Here is a 24,187-nt window from a genome sequence, read left to right on the forward strand (position 1 = left end):
TAAAGGGTTGGATGCATTTTATGTATCCCAAAATAATTTTCACCAACATTTCCACTCCCAATTCAACCCAGAAACATATCCTACCTAAGGAAAAACAATGAGCCTGCCATTCAAAACCAGTCCCCAACAGACTCTTTCCTTTCCAATAGACCTGTAAACCCTAGTCCTTTTTTTTATATATAAATTCTGTAGTTTCCTCTGCTCTGCCATCTGCTTCCATCCTTTCAACAACACTGAATGTGGGAAAGACAGCAGAGAAGCTTCATTTTACAGATCAGAAAAGAGAGCTTCAGAAGGGTTAAATGACTTTCCCGAAATTGCAGAACACAAAGGCTGGTAACGAAAGTTAAATTTTCTTCCCTTACCAACTTTAAAACTCTATTACTTGAGAGGACTTCATAACTAGCATAGATTGGTAGTGGCTAGCAGATTACAGAGCAGGCATTTGATAACTTGTGCTGAACCGAACTATGTCAAATATGCTCAGGTCCTGGCTCTGGCTGAAACTGACTCAATGAATGTGAGTTGGGGATATTCCCTGGCCCCTGAAGCTATTAAAACAGAATTTCTGCTCAACCCTAAACCTCTCACTGCGGTATGAGGCATTCATTCTTCACTCCCATCAACTCTGAATGTAGACCCCTTTTGGCAATGTGGGTAAGGGCACATGGAAGACTCTTTGATGACTGGCACATATGGACATTATGGCGGTCATCAGTGGATTCATTCATAACTGCATCTCAGACCCAGAGAATCAGTGGCAGAATTTATTTTATCACTTCCTATGATTTGACAAACTAGGAATGAACCACAGTGTGCAGGCCACTTGCTTCATCTCCCGATTCATTCAGTTATTGATATAATTCCAGTCAGACAAGCATTCAGTCCTATTCTAAAAGGTTCTATCCAAAGTTCAGTGCTATAAACTATCATTAAAAATCTTAGCGTGGGGCTTCCCTGGTGGCGCAGTGGTTGAGAGTCCGCCTGCTGATGCGGGGGACACGGGTTCGTGCTCCGGTCCGGGAAGATCCCACATGCCGCGGAGCGGCTGGGCCCGTGAGCCATGGCCGCTGAGCCTGCGCGTCCGGAGCCTGTGCTCCGCAACGGGAGAGGCCACAGCGGTGAGAGGCCCGCGTACTGCCAAAAAAAAAAAAAAATCTTAGCATGACACATTAATCCATATCTGCACATTACAATGGGCAGCCTCCAAATTCATCATAACCTGAACACAGACATACTCAGGAGTTCCAGAAAGCTGAGAGTTTTTCATTAAGTGGAATTCTCATGAAGAGATGGAACCAATAATGGAAAAATATTTTGAGATTTCCATAAGAAAAGAGCTATTTGGTGGCTATGTTACATTTAACATTTTTCTCCAACAGCCTCAAAAATGAAAAACAAAAAGCAAACAAACAACAAAGCAAAACAAGCAGAAAACATTCGCAAAGTGTAGAATGCAATCGATCCAAAATTGCATACTCAAGGAAAGAGATAAAACAAATATCTGGGAGCATAACGGATTCAAACCTTCCTTGATAAATTCATGTCTGATTCAGAAACTGAAGCTAATGATAGATACATAAGGAGATTGCTATGAGTTCTGGATTTGTAGATGATCCAGGTAAACCTATTCCAAGAATCACACCTGTGAACCAAGAACCACGATCCATGGAAAGGATTCTGTGAACTCCCTGAAATAACTGAAAAATTGTACGTGTGTGCAGGGAGAGGGTAAAAGTCCCACAGAGAAAGAACAATGGCTCTCAGACCTGTTCAACGCAGTACATCAAAAATAAAATAAAAAAGAAAGAAAGAATAAAATGGTTGTTAGTGAAAAATCATAATTTCAATAAAACATCTTCATTTGGTTCAAAGTCTCAACCAAAAATCGTCTTGGAGGAAAGCAAGTCTTATTATAAAATAATTAATTAAATTATTCAGACAGAGTGTAAACCTATGATTCATTCTTTTTCTGTCACTGCAAAAACACCAAATGCATTAGTGTCTCAAAGGGAGGAGAAGAATCCTGAGTGATAATTTATCTTTTAAAGGGGCACAAACTCAAATTCTTCACTCAAAATCCATAATCTACATATGCTAGCTCTCCTACATTTAGTCACAGATCTTACTTTGTGGGATGCACACACTCCCCTTGAGTCCACAATTATGTAATTGTACAAAACTGGCCAAAGTACCCAACATTACTTTGTGAAACTCTTTCATTTTAATCACTATAGTCCAACTGTAAAAAAGATGTCAGGAGCTGAAATTTAGCAGCAAGTTCTCAAATGGAAAACAATGTGAACATTTCTATGACACATATCCTTGTCTTTCTTCTAACTCTGTAGTCGGACTGTAATCTTTGCTCAAAACAGTTAATAGTATCGGGCTTTCAAGGAATGTGATTTTGAAATAATATTTTCTTGTATATATTATCAAATGAGCAACCTATTATATTACACTAAATTCAACTATAAGTATCGATACATCCCTTTTATAATTAAAAAATGTCATTCCTGTATAAATGCAAAATAACCTTCCATTTCCCTTATCTACCACATTCTATTTATAATTTTAGTGACAGTATAATGATGTTAACATTATAATATCTTGTAGAGAAAAATACTGATACTAAGATCCTTACTTCTAAATTATGACCTACCAAGGAATATGTGTGCCTATTTGTATATTCATATATACGTATTTATATATATATACATATGTGTGTATATGTGCCTACGTATATATACATATGACTGCATACACATATATAAATTTCAAATATTATCAAATGAGAACATTATTGAATTTGAATGCAAAGCATTAGGCAAAACTTGTATGTTTGTGTTTATACTATAGGATTTTAAAAATGATTTAACAATTAATTTAATTTGGTCTAAGATAAGCCAACATCACTTTAGGTTTCTGCTCTCTGTCCTATCTGTCTGTGTCTTTCAGAATAAAGTTACAAATATAAAATAGTTACACTATAAAAAGTAGAGCTTACTGATTTTAGTGGGACATTTTTTTTCCTTAATAAACATTAATGGCTAACTTGGTTAAAACTAATTAGTTCCTTGTGTTATACTGTTTCATCATATTTTTAAAACCATGTGTATATATGTTTTAATACCCAAAGAAGTGTCTTAAAACACAAATGCCTAGAGCTAATTTAACAGCACTATGAGATAGAAAAATTCAAAATATTGTGATATTGAATTTTACAAATGGAAATTTTACTTAAATTCAAATTGTATTCCTAACAGAGGGATCAAATCTTGCTCTAAACAAACTCCAAGGTTTAAGTGTTCACTATTCCATTTATTTTTTTTCAACACTGAGTACCTACTGTGTCTCAAAGAGGTAGGCAAAGAAGAATGTCTGGCTCCTACACAGGAAAAACTCTGAATGATGTGGGGAAGACAGACAATAAACATTTAATTATTAAATGATGTGATAAGCACCATGGTCAAGGTGTGTGCAAAGCGCTTGGGGAGAACAGAGGTTATGCTATAATGGAAAGTTAATGTCAATTTATGCTAACAATCAGTGCACACAATTTAATAAATGGAACAAATAAAATGAACTGTCTTAAGGCAATGGCACTTAGTTCAGGACTTTTCACAGACACACGAGGTACAGAAGGTATAGGAAATCAAGGAACATATATTTAGTGCATTATTCTTTTAATCCATTTGCTTTAGACAAGCAGCTGAACTGTTTGGATGGGCTCCAAGAAAAGCTTTCTTTTACAATGGGTACCACTCTATTACAAACCACATTCCACTCTATTTTACCATAAAAACATATTTTTACAGTTAGATCTGATTTGTAGGGATTTGAAAGAAGAAGTGAATCCCTACACAAACGGAAAAACAATGTCAAAAAAAAAGAAAGTAAATACAATTCTGTGACAAATGACCACCACACCTGTCATTCGCTTGTGGTTATTATGTGTTAAGGCAAAAAAGAATGAAACAAGATATGATTGCTGAAAACAGAAACAAAAATAGGTTTTAAGTGAATCCTTTTTCTGAAAACCAGTTGATGATTCTGATGCAGGGTATGGAACCCAAACAGCTTCTTACTTAAGTTCTTTTTGATGGCAATGAGGTGAAGATTTCAACCAGGTGTGTAGTCCTACTTTCTTCTTGGGGTTGGGGGCAAGTGGACAGTGGCTGTTTAGGCATCTGACATGAAATAGACATCCCTGAAATTAAGTAGGCATAGAAAGGGAATTCTCCAGGTATATCAAAAGTAGAACTGAAGCCAAAGCCAGGAAGCTTGGGGAGGAGGAGAAGAAGAAGAAAGGATTGTTTCTTTAGTCACAAAGAATGGAATTCCTGTCTGAAGCTGCTTCAGTGTTTTGGCTACTCCCCAGATGCATGAATACTTCTGAGAAACAGCAAGATCGCTATCTAGTGTGGGACATCAAAGGAGATTTGTGGTGGGGCGGGGGGGGGGGGGGGGGGGGGGGGGGGGGGGAGATTCCTGTCAAGCCTCTGGCCACATCCCGGGCTTCCCTTTTAATGAGTCAATATAAACATCAAACCAAGTGCTGAATCAATGAATTCACCTACCTAATTTCGTAGTTAATTAGTGGAAGCAAGTCTAAAATGAAGCGCTTACCCTGCAGAATCACCACACACACAAAATAGGAGACTCTAATGTGAAGAAGGACTTGGCGAGATAGAGATAGGAGAGGAAAGAAAGAAATTTGAAAAGCATGGTTAAAAAAAAAAAAAAAAGGGAGACAGAGGAGGGCAAGAAGCTGTAAAGAAAGGAAATAAGCCGGCCAAAATATCTGTGAAAAACAAGGAAAATGTATTTGCATTCTCTCTGGCAAATGCAGTTCTTGTTACCTGCAAATAGTTCTATGAAATGTCATAGACTCTAGAAAGAGAGAGCTCAGAAGAACACTGCAGAGCATCTAAATCAAACTCCTCATTTTACAGACACAGAAGGCTGAGAAAGGAGAAACTTGCCTAGAGTCCTGAGGCCAGAGAGTAGCAGCATCAGTCCTGGAAAGTTACGTCGGACAATGGCGTTCAGCATTACCCAGATGCTGCTGGGGAAGCTACAGAGATATGGGCTGAGCTCACTTTCCTATTTTACCCACAACTACCTGCCCCAGGTTTTCTCTAGGGCTGTAATGGTTATATCTTATGGCAGTGTTCTAGACTATTGAACTATTGAGGTTAACTGAAGTTAATGACAGATACAATGGTCATTTGTCACAGACTTGTGAACACACACACACACACACACAACTTATCTTGCCAAGTAATAACGTTAGGAGAAAAATTTTTTAAAATACCATATATTATCATAATCATGCACCTTTAAAAAAGAAGGCATTATGAACCTAATAAAATGACAAGAAAAAAAGAATAAAAGTCAGTTTTTCAGATCATATAAATTTAATTTTGTGAGAAATTCACTACATTCTGCTTTTTTTCCATACTCGTTATTGCAAACTTCATTACCACACCTGCCCATTTTGTGGATTAGCTTCAGGAACGAATGCCATGTATTAGAGTAATAAGCAAATATGGCCAGGAGATGTAAAATATTAAGAGTTAAGACTTCATTATGCTCCTTGTAACTTTCACAGAACAGGAAGTTGGAAAGATTGATGTCACGAATGTGGCCCTTGGTCAATCCTGGGAAATCCATCATCATGTCAGCAGTACAGAAAAACGGAAGCACATAGCCATCTGCCGAAGACACGCATGTCTTTGCCCACAAAAGCACATTGCTTTGACTAGGGAGTTTCACATCCCTGCTAAGCAAACAGCCACAGGAAACTTGAAGCTCTGATCTACTGCTCTTCAAGCAGCAGCTCTCTAAAGGTATCCTGCAGAAAACTCAGCAAAAGAGACTTCCTTTTATTTCAAAGATGACACACTGCTAGGTGGGGTCCTCTAATGGAAAAGGTTGCCTCACCCCAAGTAGAGTCTATGAGGGCCTCTATTAGGAAAATTAATGAAAATCTAATTAGAAACAAAGCACTGCTTTCTAAAATTTTGTTAGATCAGCAGTCGATAGCTTGTAAAAGCAAATTTTTTTTTCAGTGACAAAGCATATATCGAGCATCTCCTATGGGTAAGGCATGGAAGTAAAGACACAGAAATGACAGCCAAGGGACGGACCTCAGACAGCCTTCAGTCTAGGTGGGAAAACAAACAACAGGTACATAGAACGACTTACCCATACAGAGCAGGATATAGGAAATGGAAAATAATACATCATAGCCAAGAAATACATACTGAAATGGAGAAAAGAGGAAGAGGTGAGAAACAGAGGTCCCCTAGCGGAGTGGAAGGTTTCAGGGTCCAGCATTTATTTCATAAGTGCAGCTTTGCTAGTAGGAGAACTGCACAAAAGCAGTACCTTTGGAAGATAAATAACCGGTGATAAAGACAGACTGGACGGAGGAGGATAAATTAGGGCATGATTATAGTTATCTGGGCCTGTTAAGTGTTAAAAGCCTGAGTTAGGGTAGGAAAGGGGCATATTCTAGAGACAATATAAAGCTACTCTGTCTTGCCAGCCCCAAGGGATAGGAAGCAGTGGTTCAGATATTATAAAATAGTGATTAGCCCAAGCCTCTTCCATTTGTTTTTTAAAAGGCCTTAGAGTAGGGGATAAGAAGCCACAACTGATATTAAAGTCACTTTATATTATTTGAACAGAAGATATTGGGTCAAATATATCATGGGCAATCGGAGAATAATTCTCAGCTATTAAACCATGCCCTGAATCCATATTCTATTACCATGTATGCAGTTCTTTCTCTTTGTATCTTGAATCCTAGAGAAAGATAAATGGCACATGTCTCTAGAAGGCCCTTCAGAAGTCAGGTGGGCATACAGGACATGAAGATAAGGCTATGGGGATCACATGTATGCATGCGTATGTGCGTATATGGGAACATAAGTGAGCGTTTGTGTCCAGAGCTCCTGCAATGGCAGTGTGTTGCGCTTCCCTGCCCTTGCAGTGTTTGTCTCATAAGCAAAGGAAAGCATGATAATGCTGAAGGAGTAAGGAAACTGATTTGGGGCATTGCCTCCTATTTGGCCCGATGCCCAGATGAGCTGAGAATAGCAATTTGTTTGGTAGCTTCTTGGGAACAGCAGCAAAAACAGCATCTCAGAGCTATGTCCCCTTCTGCCTCTCCCACGTACCAGCCTGGTGGGGAAGAGTAAAGAGTCTTAGGAGCCACGGAGGAAAGGGCCAAGTGTTCCCCTTCTATATATGGAGGATGACGTCTTCTGATGGTTACAACTGAGATGAGAAATACAAGGTCCAGCCTCATGCAGCCAAGCATGTGATTATTAGTATCATTACATCTTAAGGAAGAGGGCCTGCAACCACTAATATCTGTAGAGGTATTGAAAGTGCAGTTGCCAGGAGACCACTGAGATATGAAATGTTTCTTCACTTTTCCCAACATATGACAAACAACAAGGCCTCCTAAAACACCTCCTAAAACACCTTCCCAACATATGACAAACAACAAGGCCTCCTAAAACACCTCCTAAAACAAACAACAAGGCCTCCTAAAACAAGGCCTCCTAAAACACTTATTTGCGGTGATCTCAAATGGCTATATTTAAAATAAATGGAGAAGGTAAAGCTTTACTTTTATATCCAGAGTTGTGGCTGGGCAGCTGCCCTGGGTTAACCTAGAGGCTGAAAAATACTATAATAGATTGACAAAACGGAGAACCCCTGGGAAAAAAAGAAGGGTTGGGGGGAGGCAGGACAAATGAAAAGCAAATGAAGTTAAAGGGAAGAGCTACAGGTTATAGGTTTTTGGCATTTTGATTTCTTTAAACTTAAAAAAAATTAAGTTTTTTTTGGTTTTGTTTTTAGTTAAGTAGTCTCCTGTGAAAGGCAGCACAGTAAAGTACAGAAACCGCAGGGTTGACCAGAAGTTCAAAGCAGAGCTCTGTCATTTATTAGCTCTGTGACTTGGGTAAGTCATTAAGCCTATCTAAACTTCCCTTTCTTCATACTAGAAAAAGTGCTTATTTGCTTGTGGATTTAATGTCATCACAAAGATAAAGCATTGGGAACAGTGCCTACACATAATAATCACTCAATGAATGTTACCTATTATTAATTTCTGGTATTACTATTATTATTATTACTGAAGTTTTGTAAGGGTACAATGAGGTAAAATACGTAACATAAACTACTACCGTTTCTACCATATAACAGGTGGTCAAAAATGGCAGTCTTGTTTTAACTTTCCAGGCACAACCTCCTCCACCAGTAGTTTTCTCTACAACACCTTTTATGAGAAGCATATGAACTTGGTTTGATTCTCGGTTCAGAGCATGTCATTGCATAAGTGTGAATATAGTATCTATACTGTGCACAATATGGTTACACAGTGAGAAGACTACAAAAGAGATCATTCCCAGTCCTTGAACCTTCTGAGCAGTCCTGTGCTTTGAATAGGTCTTCTTAACAAATATTTGTATCCAAAGCCCAGATAATTATTTCCTCTACCTTGCCTATTAAGAAGCAAAGGATATCATGCCATATTACCTAGGTCACCATCCCTGGGTAGGCAGAATGAAGAGTTCAGGAATGGACGATGTGACTGCTGAGATCTTTGCAGTGACAAATATGATGAAATCAAAGCTGGATAGAAGCACACCCATGGCTGGTGCTATTGACCAGGAGCCTGGGTGTTTGAAGAGGTTTAAAAAGCTCTACCAATGAACTGAAGAGGATTCTTTTGTTTTTGCTTTTGTTTCCTCACTTCCAGAAAAGACGGTAAATTCCCTTTCAATAGCAAGGACTTGTTCCTAAGAGATGAGAGGAGCAATGCAAAAATAGCATGAATGCAGATGAAGTTGTTCCTCTGAAAAATTGATAGCTACAGTCAGATGATTTGCAGGAAGAACAAAACTCCTTAGATGGTTATTAAAACCCCATACCTATAAACAATGTAGCATTACAGAGAAGTAGAAACAAAATGAACCCTTGAAGCAAGTTACAGTGTGAAACACAATAACTCGTTGTTCTCGCTCTCCACCATTAGACCTATGGTTATTTGTGATTATCTCTCCAGCACCAAATTCCTCTTGTCTCTCAACAGCCCCTGAATTCCATCTAGGGATGCATCTGACCCTCAGCTCCATTTCCTTGAAGGCAGTGATTGGTCCACGAATGGGCATATGACCTAAGTTAATCCAGTCAGCTTAGATCTCAGGATGCTCTCTAGGAATGATGGGATAAAAGTGTGAATCTTTTTTTGGTGGATGGGTGAGGGAATACAAAACAATAGTCTGAGGATAAAAATGGTCCATGTAAGAGGACCCAGCCAAGAGAATTACAGAGAAAATACAGTAGGAATTCCCGTGACATTGTTAACATGTGGATCGAACCATACCTGAACTCCATGTACTGCAAGACTTTTCAACTGCGTATGGCAGTAAATTCTCTGTTTTTGCTTAATCTAGTTAGATCTTTATATCTTATTTCCAGTCTAAGGCATCACGACTGATACAAGACCCAAGAGATCACTTTCACAAGAAAACTCTAATACGGTCGAATGGAAATCATTGATTCAGAATGAATGCAACAAAAGTTTATTTCAATGATCCTATCTATTCTGCTTTTCAAACTGTAGAGTTATACCAAACATACCAGGAATTCACCATTTCAAATTCAGAAATGTACCTTCCAATGCTATTTTTCTTTTTTCATTAAGCAACCTGCCCTTAATTATTTTTAATTTTGTTCTGCCTGAGGCACAGGCCTCGTGATTATTTCCTAATATTGTTGTATGAAAACACCTCTTACATTTTTATGAATAATAGCTTGTTTTCTACGTGCAAGCATTCTGCTAAACGCTTTATAAGCATTATTTCAATTATAACTCACCACAACTCTGTACTATATTTATTCTCATGCTGCGCATGAGAATGTGAGGTTCAAAAGGGTAAGTAAATTGGCCGAAGCCACATATCTAAGCAGGACAGGGCTCAGGTTGACCTGGCTCCTACGTCAATGCTCTTAAATCATCAATCCTGTAGAATCGCTAGGCATTCTAAATAAGAGACATGTACAGAGCCTGACATACAGTACTCAGCATCCGGCAGCTACTATCAATGGGGCTACGCTTTGGGAGATAAAATTGGCTTCTAACATCTCTAGTATACGAATTTCCCCCAAAAGCAAAGAGTTCCTCTGCATCTAATAATACAAAAGTCCCTGATGACTTATTTAGCCCTGAACTACCCATCATTTCTTTCAGGTGAGTATCTGGGCATATTTGCAGGGAAGCCTAAAGACAACTTTGATGCCAGTCCTGTGGAAAAGAGAGGGGACCTCTGGGTGTCACAACCCACCGGCTCTCTCAAGCCTATCTGTGATGCTCCAATGCCTTCATATTTCCTCTCTACAAACACCTAGGAGATGTGTTGTGCCTCATCCTGGACCACAGTGAAAGGCCCAGAGGCGCCTTACAATGAACAGTAGACAGAGAGCGATGAGACTGAAAGCTTTAATACAGACAGAGCCTCTGTCCCTTCCTGGCTGCAGCCAACAGCAGCAGGGTCGGACCTGAAGTGATGGCGCTGTGCCTGCAAAGCACTTTGGCACATGCCTGGATATGAAAGGCTCTAATGAGACCCATTTCACAATTCACAGGCCACATGCATTAAGCAGGCGAAGATTTCTTCCTAACATCCCCGCGATATATCCTATGGCCCAGGTCTGCGACGGGTCCCCCACCACCCACTAAACCAGATCTCTCACTGTCCCCTCACTCCTCTTTCTCTGGCAGTAAAAATAAGCTAAAGGAGGGGCAGCAGCTTCGTTTTGAAGAGACGGGAGGCACTTCCAACTGCAGAGCTCTCTCTCGGGGTCTACAGGAACCTTCCAGAGACCTGCAATGCATGCTAATCCTTCCCCCCTGGTTAGGAGAGTGGGCCCCATCATAGTAAAGTCATTGTTCTTTCTAATTGTCAGAGACTGCTGCTCTGCACTTGCCCGCAGCGATCCAATTAACATATCACCACAACACCAACCATTATAATATGTTTTGTGTCCTACCAACAAGGGAAAGCCCCAACCCTGCTTCCATACACAGCTTCGTCTAATTAGGTCTTTAATAGGTAAACAGAAGGGGGAATACAGAAAACGGGAGAGAAGGCTATATGTCTGACTCACCTTCTGCCTAAAAGTGACTTCCTGGAGTTGGAATATTTTTGTTGTTAATGAGGAAAGAGTTGAGAATTTAAGAACAAAAGGAAGGACAAAGGGAGGGAAAAAAAGGACTGAGAGATAAGAACTAAGCACTCAGGGAGATAAGGAGGGATGGTGGGAGAATGAGAAGGGAAAGCTGTTTGCTGCTTTGGGGAATTGAAAAACATGTAACTTCTGCTGGAAACTATTGCCATGGCAACGTTCAAACAATACAGAGAAAGCCTTCATAGTTCCATTCTTGCCTTCCTGAGCACCACTGTGTAGATGTTAACTCTTCTAGGAGGGCTTCTGACTTTCTGCCTTTTCAGCTGGAAGAAATCACAGTCCCCTGGATTGCTCTCCATAATGCATTTGAATTCATTCACCACACCCGTGCTCTGGTCTCTGCCTAGGAAGGTGATTCTCCCTAAGGAATCTAAGCTATCAGCCTTCTCTCTGCCCACAGGCTCAGAGCAGAGCAATCTCTCTCTCTCCCTCCCTTCCCTAAGGTTGTAAAAATCAGCAGATTCTGAGATCTGGCTCACATTCAACTGTTAAACCGTTCAAGAGAGGCACAATTTTTACATTTTCCAAAGTCATGCACCCTAAAATTAAAAAAAAAAGCGTATGTTAGTTACTGAACTTTCCAACATCATTATCAAGTCACTGGTTAAAGAAAACTGGGCTATTGTCCTGAAAATGAGTTCCTTAATACTGTGTTTCTTAGGCTCAAAAAAAAGAAAAAAAATCAACTATATGGACAATAGGATATCTATTAAGACATCGCAAATAAATCAAACGACTTGTTCTAGGTAGGACCACATCTACAGTAACAGATGATTTTAATATTTAGGGGACAGTATTTGTCATCATAAGAAAAATAGTGCTCTTTTTAAATCTGTGAAACCTACCCCCACACCAGATACCTATCTTAGCAACAAATAAAACAATATAATTGAATGGCTGGATTCTCCCATATTCCCTATATTGACTTGGTGAAAACTGATGGGATGAAACACATAGACCCCTCCCAAGAAAACAATGTCTCAGCAGTTCACATTTTGGCAGGAGCAAGTATGCACTTGCTATTATTTAGAAGAGCCAGTGCTGAGTTCGCTGTCTCATTTACTATCGCTATTATTAGAAATTACTATTACTATTATGAGATAATAATAGCAGTCTCTACACTGGAAAGAAATCATCTAACACTAGAAGAAAAACATGAAAAATGGACTAAAAGAAAAACATATGTTCTAATTCAACATATTCAAGACATTTATATTCAAAGATTGAAGAATAAAATTAAACCATAATTAAATGTGTCTTACCATTTAGCACTTTCATCTAATCCCAGTGTCTTCTGCTGTTTCTTTTTCTTTTTTTTTTTTTGCGGTACGCGGGCCTCTCACTGCCGTGGCCTCTCCTGTTGCGGAGCACAGGCTCCGGACGTGCAGGCTCAGCGACCATGGCTCACGGGCCCAGCCGCTCCGCGGCATGTGGGATTTTCCCGGACCGGGACACGAATCCGCGTCCCCTGCTTCGGCAGGTGGACTCTCAACCACTGCACCACCAGGGAAGCCCTCTGCTGTTTCTTATGAGAGAAAGGAGGAAGCATCCTTCCAAAGCATGAAGCCAGAGCATCTCCTGAGAATACATACCTGGCTTCATAAAACCAGGTGTTTGCATGTTGTGAAAAGTGACTGCAGCTCACCAAAGTTTTAATCCAGGCACTTTTACTAAGGAGAAGATCTTTTTTTATTCTACCATTGCATAAGCCCATATTTGGGCATGACTCAAAACTAAAAGTCACAGTGTTGGGCTTCCCTGGTGGCGCAGTGGTTGAGAGTCCGCCTGCCGATGCAGGGGACACGGGTTCGTGCCCCGGTCCGGGAAGATCCCACATGCCGCGGAGCGGCTGGGCCCGTGAGCCATGGCCGCTGAGTCTGCGCGTCCGGAGCCTGTGCTCCGCAACGGGAGAGGCCACGGCAGTGGGAGGCCCGCGTACCGCAAAAAAAAAAAAAAAAAAAAAAAAAAGTTAGTGTCTTTCCAACAGTCATTTATGACAAAGGAGGCCGCCTCATACAACTGTGCAGTTTGTGCAATGTCCAGATCCAAGGGGCACCTTCATTGTTGTGAACAACATTCTTCATGAACAATGCCACTGAGGAGTATGTATTGCCAAACTTGCACTCAGCCTATTAGCACCTCTAAATTAGAGTATAATATTAGCACCAAAATATATTTACAGAACTATTTAAAAAATTGGAAGCCTCAAAGACAAAGCCTCTTATCAATATTTCAAAAAGGCAATTAGAAATCGTGCATGTGCTCATACAATTGCATAAGATAGTGAAAACATCTTCTGGCTCAGTTTATATCAATTCAAGGTCACAGTGTTCAGTTAGCACATTTCAAGAACAATGATGGGCAAGAATATGTTTTCAATTAGGAAAAATGGAGGAATGAGTTGCAATGTATTTACTGGGCAAAGTAGTTTTGAAACATGGGTCCCTAGAGTAAAAATAATAAAAGGTTGATCTTAGTGGGAAAAATATTGGGGAAATAACGGCCTACACCATAGGCTGAATTCACCCTACAGATGTGTTAAATTAATCCACTCCTTTATTGGTTCTACCAAAATATATTGAAAACTCCTGTGCACTAAATTAGCTAGATGTGGGAGATGACCAGACAGGTAAGATGAGGTCCCTGTCCTAAAAGAAGTCATATTAGCAGGTTTCAGGCAAGTAAATATTAGTGACAAGAGCTATCACAGATCTGTGAATAAAATGTTAGTGTAACAGAGACAGGAGGATTCAGTGGGCCTAGGAGACCTGGAAAAGATTTTCCCAGAGGAAGTAACTTGCTCTGAGATTTGACTTGTGATGAGTATATCTTAAGCAAATAGAGTAGCTTTCACAAAGTTTGAGCCAAAAACTAGACTGGGATATCTCCAGAGAAATAAAACATTCAGTATGGCAGACAGACAAGAGAGGCATGAATAGGCTAGCCAGACTGTATTTATCAAGAGAAGAATCTGAATTTTATTGTATATTTATAGAATATAGAGAAGGGAATGTTCAGCTTCATTTCTTAGTAAGGTCCTTCTGAAGGAGAAATGAATGCTGGACCATACTGAAGAAAAGTTGGCATCAGAAAGACTTGTTAGAAAGATATCTAGGAGAGAAACAATGGACTCTGGACTGAGGGACAGAAAAGCTGAGTTTGAGATGATGAGTAGATGGATGAGTATTTGATTAGTGGTTGGAATATGAGGGAGGTTAAAGAGATATTGATATCATTTGAAACTGAAAATATATAGGCTCCTGGAGGGAAAATAATCAGTTACAGTCAGTGTACTAAGTTTGTAAGGCCTACAGGAGACCAGGTAAGAAAGCGGGATCTTGCTGGCCCTGGAGATTTAGGAATCATCAGTTTACACAAGGGGGCTGAGGCCAAGGATCCGAGCATCATGTCTCAAAACAAGCCCAGCAGACATCTCTCAGGGATGCGAAGAGATTGGGAATAGAACTGATTCCAAAGGGAAGCCCTCAACATTTTAGGAGAGAGCCGAGGGACAAGACAAGGACGACATGAAATGAATAAAGGAAGTGATAGCAAACGGCACCTCAAACCCCTAGAAGAGTTTCAGAAAGCCAGGGGCAGCAATGGTACGAAATGCTACAGAGATCAAACATCGCAAGGACTGAGATCAGGTGCTGGGGGGGTGAGGCAGACAATTCGGAGCCCACCGGATTTGCAGGATATTGTAACAAAACTCCAACCTTATTACTAGCACTGACCTTATTTCTCAGACAATCATGAATTTCCAGATGATCTCATAGCGTTTTGCAAAGCTTTTCTGTCCAGTAGTTGTGTTGAGTGAGTTAGGACAATTTTTCCCAAGTCTTTCTTATAAGTTGTCTCTTCCTCATGTAAGGGAACACTTGGATATTAGATAAGACTGACCAAAAGATGCAAGGTATGAGTGATCTAATATGTGACTACAACCTCTGTTTCAGGAAGCAGTAAAGGGAAACTACAGACACCTCAATCCCAGTTGAAATATTCACATTGAGTACCAGGTTAGCGGATGATGAGCCTCCATGTTTACTTGTTACAAGGCAACACGTTTGCATTTACTGATTCTGATCTTGTTTCTAAAGTCCTAAGAGATGTAGCTTCTACCTCCAGCTCTATCACTTAGTTGTTGGATAACCTTAGACCAATTACTTAGCCTCTTTGTGTTTCAGTTTCCAAAGTGAGAATTTAGGAGAAATATATGTTATATTATCACCACAGTACCTGGTGCATATCAAATGCTCAATAACTGGTAGTTACTACCCATAATCCCCATTAGTGTTGAAAGCATACATAAGCACAAAAAGCTGCCATCAGCTTATGCCAAAGATGAAATAAAAGTTTGTTAATCTTACATAAGCTGTTCATCATTGTTAAACCTCATTATAAATCTGACTGACGTTGGAAAACATTATCAAAAATAATATTACCCATTTTGATGGCAAAGTTGGCAAAAAATCTTCATTCACATATTTAGTAAATGTAAAGCAAAACACTCACAGACTTTCACTTAAATGTTCCCATTTCTGTGGAAAATAACCAGATTTCAATGAGAAGAAAGAAAGTGAGCTAGCATTTATTGTGTACTAATCACGTGCCAAACACTTAGACATCTTAATTAATGCTCCTAAAAATAACTGCAAGAAAAAAATGATGTCCATTTTTATAGCTGAGGAAAACTGAGACATAGCAAGGTCAATTTGCCCACTTAGGATCCCCCAGCTAACAAGTAGTGAAAAAAATCTGAGATCCAAGGTTTGCCTATTCCATATTGTATTATATTTCCCCTACACAACCTCTAGATACTTTCCTCACATTTTGACCCTGCATATCCGCCATTGTGACACGGATTCTGCCTTTCTCACCTAATTCTATGCTGTTCTTCTCCATATTTTGACAACTATCGATAGTAAGCTGTGATCAGAGATTTTATATTTTCAGTTCCTAGGAATCTCAAATTCCTAGGTAGTGGATTATAAACTGAAAATCGTAAAATCTTAGTGCTTGAAAGAATCTTAGTTTTTAACCTTTTTTTAACAGGAAAGAATATAAGACCAACCTAAGAGAGATGAGGTGACTTGTATCAATTGTTACAGTCCATTACTGACAGCACCAAGATTAAGAAAAATACACTGCATCACCTCGCTTTCAGACCTCAGCTTTCCCAGCAGAAGGAAACCACTCAGAGGTGCTTAAAATCTCTGTGTGTGTGTGTGTGTGTGTGTGTGTGTGTACAGATATGACATCACACACACACACATACACACACAGAGTCAGTATACTCATTGGAATTTCTTTGTTTTTTTTTTGCGGTATGAGGGCCTCTCACTGTTGTGGCCTCTCCTGTTGCGGAGCACAGGCTCCAGACGCGCAGGTCCAGCGGCCATGGCTCATGGGCCCAGCCGTTCTGCGGCATGTGGGATCTTCCCGGACCGGGGCACGAACCTGTGTCCCCTGCATCGGCAGGCGGACTCTCAACCACTGCACCACCAGGGAAGCCCAGTCGATGGTATTTCTCATTAAACTGCCATAGGTTCCTAAAAGCCAGGCTTCTTGCATGTATACATGCATTTGAGTTCTTTGGAAGTAACCTCTCTTAAGTTCAATCAGTCCTTCAAGGAATATTTATTGTAGGCATACCATTTGTCAGACACTCTTCTGAGGTACTAAGGACATGCCAAAGAACAAATAAAATCCTTGCCCTCAGAGAGTGTCACAAGCACACTGTCCCAGCCACAAGATCCGCCCAATAAAGTTTCAACTGTCAAATTTACATTTCTCCAGAGAAATCATTTTGAAGAAACATGCAACAGACTCTTGATCCTTTTGGAAAATCTTCTAAGATGCTGTTTATAAATTATTATTTTTATGCCTATATTATAAAATACTTGATGAAAGTTTACATAGACACAGAGTACATTTTCCACAATTCATAAAGTATATTGTAGTCTTTCTTACAGGAATGGCATTCACTAAAGCACTTCCAAATATGTTTTAAAATTGTAGGACCTTACCAAAAATGGTCATATCTATTTGTGTTACTCCAACCTTGTCTATAAATTTCTCATTTTTTAACCTATACCAACATGAATTTATATGAAGAGCTTCCCTCAAACAAGGCCATATCTGTTTTTTGCAAACTGTGCATTACCTAAACTAAAATCAAAGACGCTCAGTTTCAATGTGCATTTACTGAACACCTGCTGTGCATGACGTATGCAATCTGATTTCATCCTCACAGTGGTCAGCCTCCTGTGGTTGTTATCTCTATTTTACAGATAAACAAACGGGCTCAGAGAGGTTAACGGCTTATGTACCACACGTGTTCCAGTGGAAAGCTGAGTATTCAAATTCACTTAGGATGTCAGAGTTCAAGTTTATTGAAATTCTTAGTCACCGTTTAGAAGCACACCAAAAAGTAAAATTAATAAAATGGTAAGAACCTTCATAGACGATTTCCGTTTCTTCTTAAGATCAGTGAAAATGGGTAACTTAAGGATGCTTTCCCAAAGTTAACACAGAATTCAAATCATTTTCCTAATTGAATAGAAGCAGTATAAACATCCAATGGGCAACTCCTCAGCCTGACTGTCCTGTTACCCACAGATGTGACATCAAGAGTAACAATAATTAAAACAGTAGGATTCTTTTTCCCTCAAAGGGAGAACAGGTTTCCAGAAGCATACTGAGGAAACAGATAGAACCCAGGGCTGCTGATGTAGAAAATGAAATTATTAGAAATGACCACGACTGGCGGCCTCGGAAAACCACTGGCAAGTTGGTGTTGGAAGATTTGCACATGCAAACAATAAGACACATATGTCTACATGAAACTTGATTCCATACACTCTACTGGGCCTTTATCCTTTCACAAAATGAAGACGTATAACTAACACAGGATTCATGATAACTAGGAAGACTGTGAATCCAAATCGTGGACTTGGGGACCTTAATATTAGTAACGGAATTTTACACCATCTAAGTTAATTATATAATTGCCTAGAAATCTGCCTTTATTTTGTGCATTCCACATCCAATGTAATATGTAGCCAAAATGATAGTCAATATACAACTGCTATCTTCTGTAACTTTTAGACAAAAAGAACACACAACACAAGAACAGCTTTATTTTCCCCTAAAATCTCATTTAAATATGATTTTTGCTGAGATTTATTTTTCTATACTTTAAGGAGAAAATCTTGATTTTCAATTTCCAGCTGGAGGCAGAATTTCATATCTAAAATGATATATTGCAATGAATCTCTCCTGATAAAACCTCAAAAGAAGAATCTGGCAACTACTGTAAGGTCAGTTGCACATTCCCTGGTTCTTAAGTGTAGCCACTAGAATTTGTAAAGTCTGTGGCCAGCCTGTATTCATTCCCAGGAAGTTAATCCAAATTAATCCAAGAATGACCACAACAAACAGCTTCCCTTAGAGGGTCTATTATGCTGGGGCTTTGCATATCATTACTTTTAATTCACAAGACAATTCTAATTGGTTTCATTCCAATTTGTTGATATTATTCCCATCCCAGAGATAAGAACATTGAAGGCCAGGGAAATTAAAGGTATTGCCCAAAGCGCATAGCTGTTAAATTAGAGGAAAATATTCGAAAAGGTAACTTAAAAACTTGCAAAATTCAGCAGCTTTCTGGGCCTGGGGTCCTCAGCAAATTCCAGTATACAGCTACCTGCTCACAAATGTCAATCAGTGGGTACCAACTTCTGTCCAGAAAGAAGCTCAAGGGCTAAGTTTCTAGATCTACCATGGCCATAATTCTTTCATCAGTCCACCAGCAAGTTGCCTAAAATGCTGAGCCAACTCTGACTGACAAACCAAAGGAGCTAAACCCTGGTCTGGGCAATGTGTCCTGAAATGCAGTACTGGTGAAGTGATTCACCAGTGTGAAAAAGGATGCCATCCTTAGATGCTCCATCATCTCCGGATTTGAAGAACAGGTTTAAGTGGAGGTGGGTGAGAGGACATATTTCAGCCCACAATTTTAAACACATTCATATTTTCTCTTCTCTCCCTACCCCCCCATCCCCTTACCTCTCTTTCTCAGTAAAGTTTGCATGTGGGTATAAACGTGGAGAATACTGAGAGGGGGTGACAATGTGACGGAGAGGAACGCACACTGAGGTTCAATCAGAGTAGCAATGAAGAAATTGTTGATGTCAAAAAAAAAAAAAAGAAGAGGAAGAAAGAAGAAAGAACGAAAGAAAGAAGAAAGAAAGAAAGAAAGAAAGAAAGAAAGAAAGAAAGAAAGAAAGAAAGAAAGAAAGAAAGAAAAAGAAAGAAAGAAAGAGAGGAAAAACCCCTCTCCTGATTGGCAGAGCCAAGCTGATTGCAAAGCTGGGTTTCCCACGCGAAGCCCAGAGCTGAACTACGCAGTAAAAACCCTCAAAGTACATTTTGTTTTCTTTATTCTCTTTTTTCAGTTGTGCTAAATTGCAGCTGAACAGGAACTTAAAATAACTTGAGTCAATCTTTGACCACAACTGATGACTTCACTGTGGTCATGTAAAAACAAAACAAACATGCAAAATATCTGCAAGGAATTATAAGATATGCAGAAACCTATAGGGAGCTTGAGGGCAGGGGTGGGGAACACAACCCTGCACGACCTTATTTTCATAGGTCGGTAAATTTATTGCCTGATCTGTGTCCCAACAGGAAACATGTGCCCAGAAAAATAAATTAGAGAAGTGCTCAGCTGTAGGCTAGTTTAGTTAAGGGGTAATGAAAAGGATAAGAATAGATGATGTGAGTGAAAGAACAGACTCAGATGCTTTTAGCAGGGAGTTTCTGGTTTCTATTATCATTCTCTCATATAAATCTAACTCCATGGTTCTTTAATGACTCTCCAGGGACCACCACTCACTGGATTAAATGAGCCCAATACCAAGAAGGGACCCAGGAGACTGTTGCCTTTCATCTCCTTTGGGATACGCCAGCGTTGTGGATCTTTTTTTTTTTTTTTCCAAATAGTATTAAAGTTAGGGTTATCTGAGCTCTTTTATTAACTAAAAAAAAAAAAAGACTAAGAAAAGACATGAATGCTGGAGATGGGCTACCCATGAGGTCCAGAATGTCAGGAGTTTATTGCAAGCTCTCAGAATAAGTACCTTCCTTGACCCTTCTAGATAAAAATGGCAGCTGTGGTGAAAGAAGTAATTCTTCCACGTACGGCTGTTTCCTGTCCAGTTTGGATCCCAAACTGACTTTTGTCAGCTCTTCAGAGGCTTGTGTGAGTCACCTGTCTCATATGCTTTGGCCATTAACCAAAGAGTTATGACTTCTCCAGGCCTCAGTTTCCTTTTTTATTGGCATGAGATCTCTGGGGAATCTTCTGGCTCTAAAGTTATGAGTCTATGATTCTGATAGGCGGCCCTGGAGAGAAATAACAGAAGACTGAGAGGCAGAGTTCTGTTCAAACACAAAACTAAAGAAAAGCCAGCTCCATGATCCTGGCAGGGATGGGGGAAGAGATGCAAAGAGGGGAGATCTTATAGGCCCTCAGGCTCTCTAAGCATTTTCAACCATTTTTAAAATTTTTCTTTAGTGTCTTCTTTCCCCCAAGACAAAGCTGGCATAGGAGAAGCAGTGATATTCAACCCACAGACCTTTATCTAAGTTACCACAGGACACTAGATTTCTGCCTTTTTTTAAAGAGCTCTGAACTGGTATTGCAGGGAACACTGAAGGAAACTGGCAAAACTGAAGGCGACTAACTGCCCAGGGCACCTACATGGACAGCCTCTCTGTTACCCAGGGAAGTGGTTAGAAGGGGGTGGGGTTGAAGAGAGGAGGGTCCTCCTCTCATCCTTAGCACTGGTAAGAAGCTAGGTAACCTAATCTCTAGACCACCACTTTCCAGACTGTGTGTGCAAGAGAGATTGGGGATGGTGCAGCCACAGCTCTCCACCACTTCCTCCCCCGTCTCACTCTCCCTCCCTCCACCCACTCACCAGCCAGAAGCCAGCCTTCATCTGGTTGGTTTATTATCATATTTTTGTGGTAATGCATTCTGTTGATCTGCGATGTCAGGTTGGATAATGAAATTTAAATTGGGTCCCTTCGATTTCCAATGGCTAAACATTTGTGAATCTAACTCCGGGGCTGCCATGCAACTTAAACGCATTCTAGAGTGTTGATCACACAGCACAAGGCACCCCACACTGCAGCGGCTTTCTTGGGGAAATTTTTTTTCTCCGGATGGACATTTGCAAAGGCATTTGCCCCGGGATGCAGACAACCTGCATCATTATAGCAAACCTGCTTATCAGTGAGCACAGCCTGATGGAGCAAATGCGTGGGCCACCTTCTCCCTGTTTTCTGGTCCCCACAACCAGGTCTTTAAAAACCACCTCAGGGGGTACAGGGATAAAGGGACCGGGAATGCTAAATTAATGGACATTTTCTTCACCAATAAATAGGAAAAAAAGGATCACTCACTGTATTTCAGACTGATCACAGCAACATCCAGATGGGAATCCAGGTGGTTAAGAACAAGCAGAAAAATGCATGATCTTGACCCCAAAGAGAAAAAAAAGGGGGGGAGGGGAGGAGGTTGATGAAGAAAAATCCAACTGCAATTATCCATCAATTTTACTCAACATAGGCACAAATCCAACTGTGCTCTGCTGGCTTCTCTTCCCCAATCAATGCCTCATTCTGCCGCGGTCAACTTTTCTTCTCCGAAATTTCTTTGCAGATGTATTATTAATTCCCTCTCCTCTTGTGGGAAATTCAAAAAGAAAAGAAAACACCACCATATCAAGTCTTTACTTTCCTAAAAAAAGCCCCAAACTTTTCATTCCAAAAATATCTCCTTGGCTTACTTTCTCCTTTACAGAAAAAAATGAACATACTTTTCCTTTGTGGATCCTCGTTTCTCCATTTCCAATCATCCTTTTGGGGAGAGGGAGGGCAGCTGTTTTATGATTATTTATTTATGTCAGAACACACCAACCCCCGCGGGTCTGACACTGGTTTATTTCATTTTCCAATGCTCCCTGTGTGCACATATACACATTTGTGTTAAGATCCAGGTCTCACAAGAAAAAGCTTCGTTCTTCCTTCTCTCTTGCACAATCAGTTTATCCACTGCGTTCGGTTCCAGGAGAGAGCTGCGTCCCGCATCTTTCATTTTCGCAACGCACCCAACCGCCACCGCCACCAGAAAAAAAAAAAGAAAAAAAAAAGAAAAAAAAAAAAAAGAAAAAGTCTCCTTTTACATCGCCGATTCCTCTCCCCAGCCCCGACCTCGAAGAATTTGGGGATCAACTCCCCCCAATCGCCACCCTTCCGGCCGGCCCCTTCTCCAAAGATCTGATTAGATTTCTCATCACAACCCAGTGCGCAATTGGATTTTTGATTTCAGCCACCCGGCCAGCCACCTTCCCCTCTCCCTCCAAACTCTGTTATATCCTGTCTCCTTCCCTCCACCGCCTCTGCAATTTCATAATCTCACGTTAAATGGAGTGCGGGGGGGCGGGGACGGGGGCGGGGGCGGAGGTAGTGAAGGAAAATTTCAAGGCTCCGTCAGCTGTCAAGAAGAAACCCATTCCTCCCCCCCGCTACTTCTTTTTCTCTTTAAGGCTCGGGGTGGCTTGCGCTTCCTCTGTCCCCGCCCCCACCCCTAGCACCCGGTCCAGATCCTCCAGGTGTAGCAGAACTCCAAGATCAGGGCCGGGATCACGGGGGAGACTCGTGACGCGGTCCCTCGCCGGCGGCCCCTGCCAGCCACCGGGTCCCCTTCTCCTCCATCAGCGGGCAGCGGATCCGGGGGGCGCCGCGATGAAAGAAGTTCAAACTGGGCTTTTATTTCAAATGGGGAGGGTGAAGTGAGGGGCTCGACGAGGTGTTTGTTAGGCAAATAAAAAAAGAATAATAAGGAAAGAAGATACAAAATAGAACATGGAACGAAAGAGGTAAAAAAAAAAAAAATCCCTAGTCGCTGGCTCCTCTCATCCTTCTCGAATGAAACTGCAGCTTTGATCTCATTTCCAGCTGCGTCGGGTGCATTCTGGAGCCACAAGTTGGCCTCTCTTCGCCCAGACCTTCCCGACGCCGGCTAGTCCTCCGCGAGGAGACGCGCTCCCGGGAGCGCAGCTGCTCCGCGCCGTCTTTAGCGCCATCGCCCCGGCTCGCGGCTCCCAGCGCGGTAGAAACCCCGGTCCCCTTCCATCCACTTCGGCTGGAACTCTCTCTTCCTCCCCAGCCCGCTCCTCTCTCCCCCCTTTCCCCCCAAAGAATAAATGCGCTCCCAGTGCCGGCGGCAGTTCCTTTCTCTCGGCCAGTGCCACGTCCTGACGGTTTGGGTCCTAGCTCCCCAAATCTCCTCTCGGACTGCGGTCCCCTTCCCTCTTCTGCCCCTCTTTCTTTCCCTTTTTCCTTTCCCTTTTTCTGCTTGTGATCAGTAAAATACAATTACCCAATTACCTCCCATCATCTTAGCACTGATTGGTCAATTGCATTAACACTTGAAGTCGGGGTGGAGGGGATTGGAGCCCCTGCGGTGTGGCACTGCTGCCACCTGGAGGGCAGAGCTAGAACAGCTGCGTTTCAAAGCCACCCCATACTCAGAGGTTAGTAACGCGCAAAGAAACTGCGGTCGTGTGGAAGAAGTCATTTTTTGTTTTGTTTTGTTTTTCAAAGCCTGGCTGTGTTCATCCTGAAAGCCGGGAGTTGGAGCTACAAAGGGGAAGACATAGAAATCAAGTCACCACTAGGATTCAAAAATATCAAACACACAAAGCTGTTGCTTTCAGAGAGCTGGACAAGAGCCTCTTCCCTCCCTAGGCAAGCAGGCTGGTCACAAGGTAAGGATTAACACTACTATTACCTAGGACAGACTAATGAGAAGAAATCTAGGAGAAGCTGAAATACT

General features: G+C 41.0%; 1 protein-coding gene across 2 annotated transcripts in view; it reads right to left on the reverse strand.

Moving 5' to 3' along the window:
* LRRC4C (leucine rich repeat containing 4C) overlaps positions 1-23,622 on the reverse strand; it is a 155,020-nt gene extending 131,398 nt beyond the window's left edge. For both annotated transcript variants that reach the window (XM_019948523.3, XM_073808793.1), the window contains exon 1: positions 21,751-23,622. The gene's annotated coding sequence lies outside the window, so the exon portion shown is untranslated. The remainder of the gene's footprint in view (positions 1-21,750) is intronic.
* Positions 23,623-24,187: the final 565 nt, after the last annotated feature.

This window comes from Tursiops truncatus, chromosome 8, assembly GCF_011762595.2.
Source record: "Tursiops truncatus isolate mTurTru1 chromosome 8, mTurTru1.mat.Y, whole genome shotgun sequence".
In the NCBI taxonomy this organism is placed as follows: domain Eukaryota; kingdom Metazoa; phylum Chordata; class Mammalia; order Artiodactyla; family Delphinidae; genus Tursiops; species Tursiops truncatus.